Raw genomic sequence first — 14,205 nt, 5'->3', positions numbered from 1 at the left:
CAGCAACTGGATCGCGTTCCACAATCATTGGATAGTTTTGTCCAAGGAAGAGCGAGTTTCCTCCAAGACTTTCAATACTGAACCAGGGAGAAGGTGTTGGCGCTAGTACACAAGTATCCATTCCGAATACCCTGCAATGTATGTTGGAATAGGTCCGGAGAGTGCGACCATACGAGACAACACCTGCTTCCTTAGTAACATCAGCAGTGCTCCGTATACAGACAAGAAGAGGTGATCCATCGGAATAAGTTGCCAGGCGCCACTAAGTATATGGGTCCTGCTCGTCCTCATGCTCGTGAATAAAATTTTCAAGTATAGGTGGTGGAATGTTCATAGGACCTTGGAAACACAAGAAGGTTAATTAGTAAAGGGAAACTAGCTAACCCGCATGCATGTGGATGAAACAATTATAATTACGGTGGAAGACAAACGTACCGAAATCATAAGGATTCCATGCAAAAACAGTGCCACGAGTGGTGGCAGCAAACACAAGACCCTCGTATTGAATTGCATCACAGTACTCATCTGTGTATAGAAACTGATTTTTGAGCAATATCCATCGAGTCGAACCATGAAGGAAGGCAACAAGCTTGTCGAAGATAGCGACAACATAAGCATTCCTATAACCCCAAGAGCGGTTGGGAACTCGACAAATTGCTATCTTCCGTAGACGACAGTCAGCATGATCGTATTTGAACTCATGTAGAATACCGGTGTACTCAACCTCTAGGCAGTCGTCTGAGATTTTTCGAAGTGGAACCCGGTGACGAGTGTACACATTCACAAGTTCCCACTCGCAGTTGTACCCAATATAAACAACCCAATCTCCATTTGCGCCTGCCCAAGCCTTGCCCTCAAGCGATGGCATCTTAACATCATATGTATCATTATCAAGCGGCATCAACTTACACAAGGTGAGGCTTCCTCGTCCCCGCGCCAGTCAGCAGGGTCACGGCGAAGAATATAGGGGAGATCAAACCGCTCCTGGACCCTTGGATTCCTTGTAATGATGTTATTAGTTGAGTCGAGAATGGTCTTGAACGAATCTGCCATGCTAGCCGAGGTAATGACGTCGCACCGATCAATGAGTTCCTCCACCGCGTCATCATTCAGATCGGGGCAAGAATGACGGGGTCGTTTCCGGCTTGTTCCCTCCATGGAGAAGACGATCAAACAATGGCAGAAGGAAGGGTGAAGGCAAATGGAGGAGGGAGGAAGAGCTAGCGTGCGATAGCAGTTCCAAATCGAGAGGGAAAGGCGAAGAGTCGATGGATGATTACCACGGTACACGAAGAGGCGCCTGGGGAGCGAACGGTTGCCACAGAGGTCACACACTGACGACAAGGGCCGAGTGAACCGCATGCAACCCATCGCACAACACACACGTCTTGTTAAGTTGAACCGTTTCTGTTCTCTTGTGTCAACGCAAACAGTTCATCCGAGTGAACCGCATGCCGTATATCGCACACAACTTGATCTGGCTGACTGTTTCTTTTGCGTTGCCTAATCACAAACAGTTCATCCGAGTGAACCGTATGATGTATATTGCACACACCTTCATCTGGCTGCCCGTTTCTTTTGTGTTGCCTAATCACAAATAGTTCATCCGAGTGAACCGTATGCTGTGTATCGCACACGCCTTCATCTGGCTGCCCATTTCTTTCGTTCCTCCTCACCGTAAACAGTTAATTGAACCGAACCGTATGCCCTTCATCGCACACGCAACTAAAATCTGAACTGGGTTTGATGCATCCTCCATTGCAAACTTTTCACCCTTTTTGACGGTTTTCATACACCACCGTTTGCGATTATTGCATCGCACGCAGTTTCTCGAAGGGTCTCTGATCGTAGTGTCGCATTAGCAGCATCCTGCAGTAGTGGGGAGTAGTCCACCCTCGGGGTTGAGGGTTTGTACCAGTAGCTATGTGTTTAATTTCTCTCTCTCGTGTTCTTGAGATGTCACAATCTTGATGTATCGCGGGCTTTGTTAATATAGTTGGATCATATGGTGCTTTCCCCTCTCTATCTTGTTGTGAATTGAGTTTTCCCTTTGAGATTTTGTTCTTATCGGATTGAATACTTTTATGGATTTGAGAACACTTGATGTATGTCTTGCTATGAATACCCATGGTGACAGTGGGGTATCATATTGATTCACTTGATATGTGTTTTGGCACTCAATTCGCGGATTCCCGAGGTGACATTGGGGTAATCTATGCATAGGGGTTGATGCATGTTCTCGTCTTTGTTTCTCCGGTAGAAATCTTGGGGCACTCTTTGAGGTTCTTTGTGTTGGATTGAGTATTATGAATCTGAAATTATTTGGTGTTATCTTAGTATGAACTCTTGATAGATTGATCAAAAAGGATAACCTGGTGTTACTTTAGTATGAACTCTTGATAGATCAATAGGGAAGGATAACTTGGTGTTATTTTAGTACGAACTCTTGGATAGATCGATCGGAAAGAATACCTTCGAGTGTTTCGGTGATGTAGCATGCAATTTCAAAAAAAATCCTACGCTCACGCAAGATCTATCTAGGAGATGCATAGCAACGAGAGGGGGAGAGTGTGTCCACGTACCCTCGTAGATGAAAAGTGGAAGCGTTTGACAACGCGGTTGATGTAGTCGAACTTCTTCTCGTTCCGACCGATCAAGCACCGAACGTACGGCACCTCCGAGTTCTGCACACGTTCAGCTCGATGACGTCCCTCGAACTATTGATCCAGCAAAGTGTCGAGGGAGAGTTTCGTCGGCACGACGGCGTGGTGACGGTGATGGAGAAGTGATCCGCACAGGGCTTCGCCTAAGCACTACGTGAATATGACCGGAGGCATAAACTGTGGAGGGGGCGTCGCACATGGCTAGGAATCAATGTTGTATGTTCTAGCGGTGCCCCCCCTCATATATATATATATATATATAGGTTGGAGGGGAGGAGAGGCAGCCAAGGGGGCGCCCCAAGTAGGAGGAATCCTACTTGGGTGCCTCCCAATTCGGCCTCCCCCCTTCCATATTCATCCGGAGGGGGAAGGAAGGAGGAGGGAGGAGAGAAGGAAGGGGGAGGCCGAATCCCTCCTCTTCCTTTCCCTCTTCTCCTCTTTCCTTCCCCCCTATTTTAGCCTACATGGGGCGCACCAGCCCCCTAGGGGCTGGTCTGTCCCCTTCTTGGCCCATTAAGGCCCATGTAGTTTCCGGGGGGATGCCCGGAACCTTGTCTCGTGACCCGATAAGTACCCGGTGCCCGCGGAACACTTCCGATGCCCGAATACTATCATCCTATATATGAATCTTTACCTCTCGACCATTTCGAGACTCCTCATAATGTCCGTGATCTCATCCGGGACTCCGAACAACATTCGGTCACCAAATCACATAACTCATATAATACAAAATCGTCATCGAACGTTAAGCGTGCGGACCCTATGGGTTTGAGAACTATGTAGACATGACCGAGACACCTCTCCGGTCAATAACCAACAACGGAACCTGGATGCCCATATTGGTTCCTACATATTCTACAAAGATCTTTATCGGTCGTATCGCAATGACAACATACGTTATTCCCTTTGTCATCGGTATGTTACTTGCCCGAGATTCGATCGTCGGTATCTTCGTACCTAGTTCAATCTCGTTATCGGCAAGTCTCTTTACTCGTTCCATAATACATCATCCCGCAACTAACTCATTAGTCACATTGCTTGCAAGGCTTATTATGATGTGCATTACCGAGAGGGCTCGGAGATACCTCTCCGATACTCGGAGTGACAAATCCTAATCTCGATCTATGCCAATCCAACAATCACCTTCGGAGATACCTGTAGAGCATCTTTATAATCACCCAGTTACGTTGTGACATTTGATAGCACACAAGGCATTCCTCCGGTATCCGGGAGTTGCGTAATCTCATAGTCAAAGGAATATGTATATGACATGAAGAAAGCTATAGCAATAAATCTAAACGATCAATATGCTAAGCTAATGGATGGGTCATGTCCATCACATCATTCTCCTAATGATGTGATCACATTCATCAAATGACAACACATGTCTATGGTTAGGAAATTTAACCATCTTTGATTAACGAGCTAGTCTAGTAGAGGCTTACTAGGGACACTGTGTTTTGTCTATGTATCCACACATGTATCAACCTTCCGGTTAATACAATTCTAGCATGGATAATAAACATTTATCATGATATAAGGAAATATAAAATAACAACTGTATTATTGCCTCTAGGGCATATTTCCTTCAGTCTCCCACTTGCACTAGAGTCAATAATATAGTTCACATCGCCATGTGATTAACACCCATAGTTCACATCGCCATGTGACCAACACCCAAAGGGTTTACTAGAGTCAATAATCTAGTTCACATCGCCATGTGATTAACACCCAAAGAGTAGTAAGGTGTGATCATGTTTTGCTTGTGAGAGAAGTTTAGTTAATGGGGACACAAGAGACTTTTTATTATTTGGTTGCAGGGTTGTTTGAGAGAGACCATCTTTATCCTACGCCTCCCACGGACTGATAAACCTTAGGTCATCCACTTGAGGGAAATTTGCTACTGACCTACAAAACTCTGCGCTTGGAGGCCCAATTCGAGTCTACAAGAAGTGTAGTAGACATCAAGAGGCGCCGGGGCATGAGCCCGGACAATGTCAGACGACCCCTCATGTCCTATGAACAAGAACAATCCTCGTATCTAAACCCCACAAATCCATAAATCCATGCACATCCATCATACACATGAATATCACAAGATCATTGAGAAGTTTCATAGTTCAAACATAAATTTTATTTGAAGTGCACAATTCAAACATTAAACCCCTTGGTTTCCATTGTGCATCCACATGTGCCACACAAGATCACTGACAAGCTACACGTGCATCTATTAACGTTGAAGATTTAGATGCATCTGCAGAAAAATCATAATCTGATATTCATCTTGTTCTGGGTGTGGACTTGTTCTATTACTTGGGCAAGATGCAATTGGACAAGACTTACCACGGCTGCGTTCGGAGCGGTGAGATGACTGGGGAGCAGTTTTGTGGCGATGGCAGTGGTGTCGGCGCTGAGGGTTCAGGATGGCAGCGACAATGTTCCGGGCGGTCTCGTCGGGCACGAGTTTTGTGGCGGTGGTGGTGGCACTGAGGGGTCGATACGACACAGAGCTAGGGTTGCGGCAAGGCTAGGGAAGGTCCACGGTGGACGAGGGAGAAGGGAGGAGAGTGATACGTCTCCAACGTATCTATAATTTTTAATTGTTTCATGCTATTATATTATCCATCTTGGATGTTTTATATGCATTATTATGCTATTTTATATCATTTTTTGGGACTAGCCTATTAACCTAGTGCCAAGTGCTAGTTGCTGTTTTTTCCTTGTTTTTGTCTTTTATAGAAAATCAATACCAAACGGAGTCCAAACGAAACAAAACTTTTTCATGATTTTTCTTGGACAAGAAGACACCTACAATGCTTCGGGAGGAGGCCAGAAGGGCCAGAGATTGGCCACAAGCTTGGGGCCGTGCACTAGGGGGGCGCCTCCCGAGCTTGTGGGCCAACCGTGGCACCTCTAACCAGTTCGTTCCCTGAAAACACAACCAGCACAACTATCTAGGAAATCCCTAGAAGCATCGGTTAGTCCATTATTGAAAATATCAAGTATTTCATTTTTCTTAAGAGGATGATCAGGAAAAGCATTAAGTAACTGGCAAAGCCTCCCCCAAGCTTGTGGGAGACTCTCTTCTTTAGTTTTCACAAAGTTAAATATTTCCTGTAAAGCAGGTTGTTTCTTATGAGCAGGGAAATATTTTTCAAAGAAGTAGTAAATCATATCTTGGGGACTACGCACACAACCAGGAGCAAGAGTATTGTACCAAGCTTTAGCATCACCCTTAAATGAGAACGGAAATATTTTGAGAATAAAATAATAATGAGTCTTATCATCATGAGTAAAGAGGGTGGCCATATCATTCAACTTAGTAAGATGTGCCACAACAGTTTCAGTTTTGTAACCATGGAAAGGATCAGATTCAACCAAAGTAATTAACTCTGGGTCGACAGAGAATTCATAATCCTTATCATTAATAAAGATAGGTGAGGTAGCAAACTTAGTATCATATTTCATTCTAGCATTCAGAGATTTTCTTTATACTTGCATAATAATTTCTCTAGATCATATTTATCCTTACAAGCAAGAATATCTCTAGTTGTCTCCTCATTCATAACATAACCTTGCGGTACCTTAGGGAATTCATATCTAGGAATGCTAGTTCTTACAGGTGTTACAGGAGTTTCAGTTTCAAGCTCATCATCAGATTCAACAACATCATGTTGTATTACTCTAGCAATTTGTTCATCAAGAAATACACCAAGTGGCACATCATCATCATCAAGCAAGGTACTAGCATCATCATAAGTATCATTCATAGCAGAAGTAGCATCATCAATAACTTGCGACATATCAGGATTAATAGCATGTGGTGTTGCAAGTTTACTTATAACAGAAGGTGAATCTAAAGCAGAACTGGATGGCAGTTCCATACCTCCCCTCGTCTTAGAGGGGGGAAAGTAGTCTTAGCATCCTTCAGATTCCTCATAGTGATAGATTGATAATAATCCCAAGTGACTCAACAAATATAGCTATGCTCCCGGCGCCAGAAAAAGGTCTTGATAACCCACAAGTATAGGGGATCGCAACAGTTTTCGAGGGTAGAGTATTCAACCCAAATTTATAGATTCGACACAAGGGGAGCCAAAGAATATTTGAAGGTATTAGCAGTTGAGTTGTCAATTCAACCACACCTGGAGATTAATTATCTGCAGCAAAGTAGTATGATAGTTTTGATAATAGTGATAGCAGCAATGGTAACGGTAACAGTGATAGCAGTAATTTTGTAGCAAGTGCAACAGTAACGGCAGTAGTAACTTAGCAGAAACAATATAAGATAAATTCGTAGGCATTGGATCGGTAATTCGTTGGATAATATTCATCATGTGACAGTCATAACCTAGGGCGATACAGCACTAGCTCCAGTTCATAAATACAATGTAGGCATGCATTCCGTAAATAGTCATACATGCTTATGGAAAGAACTTGCATGACATCTTTTGTCCTACCCTCCCGTGGCAGCGGGGTCCATATTGGAAACTAAGGGATATTAAGGCCTCCTTTTAATAGATAACCGGAACAAAGCATTAACACACGGTGAATACATGAACTCCTCAAACTACGGTCATCACCGGGAGTGGTCCCGACTATTGTCACTCCGGGGTTGCCGGATCATAACACGTAATAGGTGATTATAACTTGCAAGATCGGTTCTAAAACATGGATATAATGGTGATAACATAAATGGTTCAGATCTGAATTCATGGCACCCGAGCCCAAAGTGACAAGCATTAAGCATGGCAAAGTCATGGCAACATCAATCTCAGAACATAGTGGATACTAGGGATCAAGCCCTAACAAAACTAACTCAATTACATGATGAATCTCATCCAGCTCCTCACCGGCCAGCGAGCCTACGAAGGAACTACTCACTCCTGGTGGGGAGCATCATGGAATTGGCGATGGAGAAGGGTTGGTGATGACAAAGAACGAAGATCCCCCTCTCCGGAGCCCCAAACGGACTCCAGATCTGGCCTCCCGATGAAGAACAGGAGGTGACGGCGGATCCGTCTCGTGGATCACGATAATTCTTTCTCCCCGATTTTTTCCTGGAAAAATAGGATTTTATAGCGTCGGTTTCAGGGTCTGCGGGGCCACCAAGTGGGGACAATCCACCTGGCGCGCCAGGAGGGGGGCACGCCCTGGTGGGTTGTGCCCACCCAGGTGCCCCCCTCTGGTGGATCTTGGCTCCATAAATTCTCTTTGCTGATATGAAAATTCCTCGCAAAGTTTCGTTCCATTTTGAGAACTTTTATTTATGCACAAAAACATGGTAGTTCTGCTGAAAACAGCGTCAGACCGGGGTTAGTTTTATCCAAATCATGCAAATTAGAGTCCAAAACAAGAGGAAAAGTGTTAGGAAAGTAGATACGTTGGAAACGTATCAACTCCCCCAAGCTTAAACCTTTGCTTGTCCTCAAGCAATTCAGTTGATAAACTGAAAGTGAAAAAGAAAAACTTTTACGAACTCTTTTGCTCTTGTTTGCATAAACAAGCTTAAACAGCACCCAGGTTTTCAGCCAACATTATAACTAACCATGTCGACAATAACTCTTAAAAATTGTATTAACTCATATCAATGACATAATCAGCTAGCGAGCAATAATAAGATATCTCAAACAGCAACACATTGTCAAAATAACCAAGATATAATATGACAATAATGGTATATCGCTAGCCCTTTCTCAGACCGCAAATCATAAATGCAGAGCACCTCCAAAGTTCAAGAAGCGACTAAACATTGTAATTCATGGTAGAAAAGATCCAGTCATGATGCACCCAACATTAGCTACACACAATGCATCAGCATGACAACAGTGCTCTCAGGTTCTGGCGCTTATTTTAGAGGGTGATGACACAACATAAGGGTAAATAGAGTCCCTTCGCAGAGGGAAGCAGTGATTTGCAGAGGTGCCAGAGCTCAAGTTTTTAAAATAGAAGTAAATGATATTTTGAGACATGCACCTTTCTCATTTAGTTCACGACTATCAAATATCAATATCTTCCATGCTAAGCACGCTAGTGGTGGTTCGCAAGCGATAAAAGTAAATGTTTTGACTCCATTGGGAGTTTTTGTTTGATTATTTGTAAGCTTTTTCTGTTTGAAGTTTGGGACTGGGCATCCCTATTACTGCCCTTTTCTCGTGCGATGGCGAGTGAATAAACACTCGACCTGAGAATAACCCGCTTAGCATGGAAGATACCGACTGATGTCGCTTGAAGCTACGTCGGTATTTCCCCAAAGAGGAAGGGATGATGCAGCACATCGGTGGTAGGTATTTCCCTCAGATATGAAACCAAGGTTATCGAACCAGTAGGAGAACCAAGCAACACAACGTAAACAGCCCCTACACACAAATAACAAATCCTCGCAACCCGACGTGTTAAAGGGGTTGTCAATCCCTTCCGGGGTACGGTGCCTCAAGATAGGCAAACAGACGTGAGGTAAATTGTAATAGATTGATAGATCGAACGCCAAATAAAATAAATAGAAATAAAACGCAGCAAGGTATTTTTGTATTTTTGGTTTAATAGATCTGAAAATAAATGCAAGGAAAAAGTAGATTGAAAAGGCAAATATATGAGAAAGAAGACCCGGGGGTCGTAGGTTTCACTAGTGGCTTCTCTCGAGAAAAATAGCAAACGAAGGGTGAACAAATTACTGTTGGGCAATTGATAGAACTTCGAATAATCATGACGATATCCAGGCAATGATCATTATATCGGCATCACGTCCAAGATTAGTAGACCGACTCCTGCCTGCATCTACTACTATTACTCCACACATCGACCGCTGTCCAACATGCATGTAGTGTATTAAGTTCATGGAAAACGGAGTAATGCAATAAGAATGATGACATGATGTAGACAAGATCTATCTATGTAGAGATAGACCCCATCGTTTTATCCTTAGTAGCAACGATACATACGTGTCGGTTCCCGTTCTGTCACTGGGATCAAGCACCGTAAGATCGAACCCACTACAAAGCACCTCTTCCCATTGCAAGATAAATAGATCAAGTTGGCCAAACAAAACCCAAATATCGGAGAAGAAATACGAGGCTATAAGTAATCATGCATATAAGATATTAAAGAAACTCAAATAACTTTCATGGATATAAAAAGATAGATCTGATCATAAACTCAAAGTTCATCGATCCCAACAAACACACTGCAAAAGAGTTACATCATATGGATCTCCAAGAGACCATTGTATTGAGAATTCAGCGAGAGAGATGAAGCCATCTAGCTACTAACTACGGACCCGAAGGTCTACAAAGAACTACTCACGCAACATCGAAGAGGCACCAATGGAGGTGGTGAACCCCATCCGAGATGGTGTCTAGATTGGATCTGGTGGTTCTGGACTCTGCGGCGGCTGGATGAATATTTCGTCGACGTGCTTAGGGTTTCTAGAATATTGGGGTATTTATAGAGCAAAGAGGCGGTCCGTGGGGCACCCGAGGTGGGCACAACCCACCAGGGCGCGCCTGGCCTCCTGGCGCACCCTGATGGGTTGTGCCCTCAGGGCACCCCCGGGCGCAGCCAAGGCCCATTACGTTCCTTCTGGTCCAAAAAAAATCTCCGTGAAGTTTCGTTGCGTTTGGAATCCGTCTGATATTGATTTCCTGCGATGTAAAAAACATGCAGAAAACAACAACTTGCACTTGGCACTATGTCAATAGGTTAATACCAAAAAATGATATAAAATGACTATAAAATGATTGTAAAACATCCATGATTGATAATATAACAGCATGGAACAATCAAAAATTCTAGATACTTTGGAGACGTATCAGCATGCCCAAGCTTAACTCCTACTCGTCCTCGAGTAGGTAAGTGATAAAAATAGAATTTTTGATGTGTAATGCTGCCTAACATGTCATATCATATTCTTTTCTTTATAGCATGGACATTTGGACTTTTATGTGATTCAAAGCAATAGTCTTGTTTTGACATGATAATTTAAATACTCGAGCATATCAACAAGCAACCATGTCTTTAAAAATATCAATGCTAAAATAAGTTATCCCTAGCCCATCATGCTCAACCATTGATCCATTCATGAAAGACACTTGTATATTAGCTACACCCAATACTTAAGTACGATCATATTGCCTCCTAGTTGGTGCTTTTGTAAGAGAAGATGGAGACTCAAATTCAAAATAAAAATTGCATAAAGTAAAAGAAAGGCCCTTCGCAGAGGGAAGTAGGGATTTGTAGAGGTGTCAGAGCTCAAAGCGAAAAATTAGAGATAAAAACATTTTGGGAGGTGTATCCATCCCACCAACGAAAACGACTTAGAGTTCCCAACACTTTCCATGCTAGATATATCATAGGCGGTTCCCAAACAGAAAATAAAGTTTATTCCTTTTTCCACCATACTTTCACTTTCCATGGCTAGCCGTATCCACGGTTGCCCTCCATACCAACACTTTCCAAGGAATTTATTATTTGACAACATAAAGTAAATTCATTTTTGCATTTCGGGACTGGGCATCCCTAAAACCTTTGCCTTACTCTTGTGCAATGACAAGTGAATAAAAACTCATCGTGAGAATAACACATCCAGCATGGAAAATATTAGCCACCCCTCACCGCTCCGCGAGCGAAACAAATACACAGAAGAGAAGTTTATTTTGAAAATTAGAGATGGCACATGCAAATTTGCTTAGAAGGGCAAAAGAATACCGCATATAGGTAGATATAGTGGACTCATGTGGCAAAACTGGTTTAAAGGATTTTGGATGCACAAGTAGAGATCATACTTGGTGCAAAATGAAGGCTAGCAAAAAGATTGAGAAGCGACCAGCCAATAAACGAATAATCTCATAAGAAAGCATTAAGCATAATTAACACCGAATAATGCACCACAAGTAGGATATAATTTCATTGCATGACTATTGACTTTCGTGCTTGCATAGGGAAGCACAAACCTTAACACCAATATTCTTACTAAAGCATAATTACTCATCAACATAGCTCACATATCACATCATCATATCTCAAAACTATTACTAAGAATCAAGTTTATTTTGTCCAATGATATTCATGAATTTTTTTATTATATCCTTCTTGGATATCTATCACTTTGGGACTAATTTTCATATGTTGCTTTCCATAGCTCAAACAAATATAAGTGAAGATCATGAGCATAATTCTTTTTTCTTTCTTTCTCTCAAAATAATTTAAGTGAAGCAAGAGAGAATTTCTTGAAAATTTTAATAACTCTCAAATAAATCTAAGTGAAGCAAGAGAGCATTTCTTCAAAAATAATAAAGCACACCATGGCTCAAAAAGGTATAAGTGAAGCACTAGAGCAAGTCCATAGCTCATAAAAATTTAAGTGAAGCATAGAGAGCAATTCTAACAAGTCATGACATAATTTTAGATCTCCCAAATAGGTGTGTCCAGCAAGGATTGATGACTTAAAACACAAAATAAAACAAGCAAAGACTCATATCATACAAGACGCTCCAAGCAAAACACATATCATGCGACGAATAAAAATATATCTTCGAGTAAAATACCGACGGTCGTTAGAAGAAAGAGGGGATGCCACTCGGGGGCAGCCCCAAGCTTAGTTGGTTGCTCATTCTTTGGATAATAGCTTGGGATGCCGGGGCATCCCCAAGCTTAGGCTCTTCTATCCTTCTTTCATCCATCGTAAGATAACCCAAAACTTGAAAACTTCAATCACACAAAACTCAACAAAACCTTCGTGAGATCTGTTAGTAAAAGAAAGCAAATCACCACTATAAGAACTGTACCAAACCAATTCATATTTTGTTTTTGCATTATATCTACTGTATTCCAACTTTTCTATGGCAAAAACTCATCAAAGAAAACCATAGAGCCATCAAAATAAGCACACAACGCAAAGAAAACAGAATCTGTCAAAACAGAACAGTCCGTAGCAATCTGACTTTTTCGAAAACTTATGGACCTCCAAAAATTCTAAAAAACCAGGACGACCTGGGTAATTTGTATATTAATCTTCTGCAAAAAGAAATCAGGGCAAAAGCTCTTTCTGATAAAAAATGAGAATTGTTTTCATGAGCGCAAAGTTTCTGTCTTTTTCAGCAAGATCAAACAACTACCACCCAAGAAGATCCTATTGGTTCTACTTGGCACAAACACTAACTAAAACACAAAAAAATACAATCTAACAGTAGAATAATTGTGTAAACACTCAAGAACAGAAAGCAAAAAGAAAAAATGAATTTTATTTGTTGGGTTGCCTCCCAACAAGCGCTATAGTTTTACGCCCTTAACTGGGCATAATGCAAGGATCTAAGTTTTGTCATCCTTGTCCAACTCCTCAATCAAGCACTTATAATCCTTTAAAGATTTAGCATAATCTTCAATAACAATACTCCTAGGAATAAATTGAAAGAATTCATTCTTGCAAAAAGGATCTCTTATCACTTCAACAAAATCTGGGTGAATACTAACCATCTTAAGATCTTCTTTATTACCACTACTAGAAGTTGCACCCTTGTTCTTAGTAACTTGAGCAACTTTGCCACTCTTTACGGGAGTTTTCTCGATAGTTTTGGCAGAAGCAAAAGTCGTGCTTAGATTACTAAAGATTTCTTCTAGTTTATCAATATGAGAAGGGCTTTCTTCTATTTTTTCATGGATTACGGTACCCTTTTCTTTTAACAACTTAAAATTTTCTCCCGCTTTAGACCTAATCTTGGTAGAAAAATTATGCATCTTTTTATCTATAACTTCCATATGATCTTCGGTGAGCATTTTCTTTTCAATAGCTGTAACATTGCAATTTTCAATTTGGATGTTATACATAGGTCATCATATGCATATCATATTTTATTTGCATTCTCGTTTGCGATCCTAGAAAATCCTAAGCAACTCAAGGACCCACGGAGAGAGTTGGGAATTTCATTATCTTCATATTTGATTTTTTTTCTCAAATTTGAAAATTTTGGTTTTAATATTTTTCTCTCCGAAATATTTCCAATATTAAAAATAAAAGAGAGGGGATAAAAGGACTTCTCCAAAATAAAAGAAATAGTGGAGGAAAAATGTTAAAATCAAATAAATATTTTATTTGGATTTTATTCGAGATTTTATTTGAATTAGAAAAAAAATATGCATTTTTCAAAATTGCATTTTTAGGCCAGAAAAATGTTCACTTTGTTCTAAATATTTTATTTAGATGGCGAAAATTGTTTTTGGCATTTTTAGATTTTTTTATTTAGGATTTCTCTTTGGCGGAATTTTATTTAAAAAAAGTCGCGCGCCCGACTGGGCCAACGGCCGAGCCGAGCCGGGCCAAGCCCAGCACCGCGCCGCCGTGCCACCGGCGGACTCCGCCTGGAGTCCGGCTCGGACTCCGCCGCCGCCTACCCCCTCCCGCAAGTACCCCCCAAGGCTTTATAAGCCGCCGCCCTGGCCCCTCTCGCCACCACCACCGTCGCCCCGCAGCACAGCAGCAGCAGCCGCGCCGCCGCCGCCTGCCGCCTCCTCGCCTCGCCGCCGACCCCTGCCGCTGAGCCGCAGCCGC

Source organism: Triticum aestivum, chromosome 4D (assembly GCF_018294505.1).
Source record: "Triticum aestivum cultivar Chinese Spring chromosome 4D, IWGSC CS RefSeq v2.1, whole genome shotgun sequence".
Classification (NCBI taxonomy): domain Eukaryota; kingdom Viridiplantae; phylum Streptophyta; class Magnoliopsida; order Poales; family Poaceae; genus Triticum; species Triticum aestivum.
Note: the sequence above shows the minus strand (reverse complement) of the source record.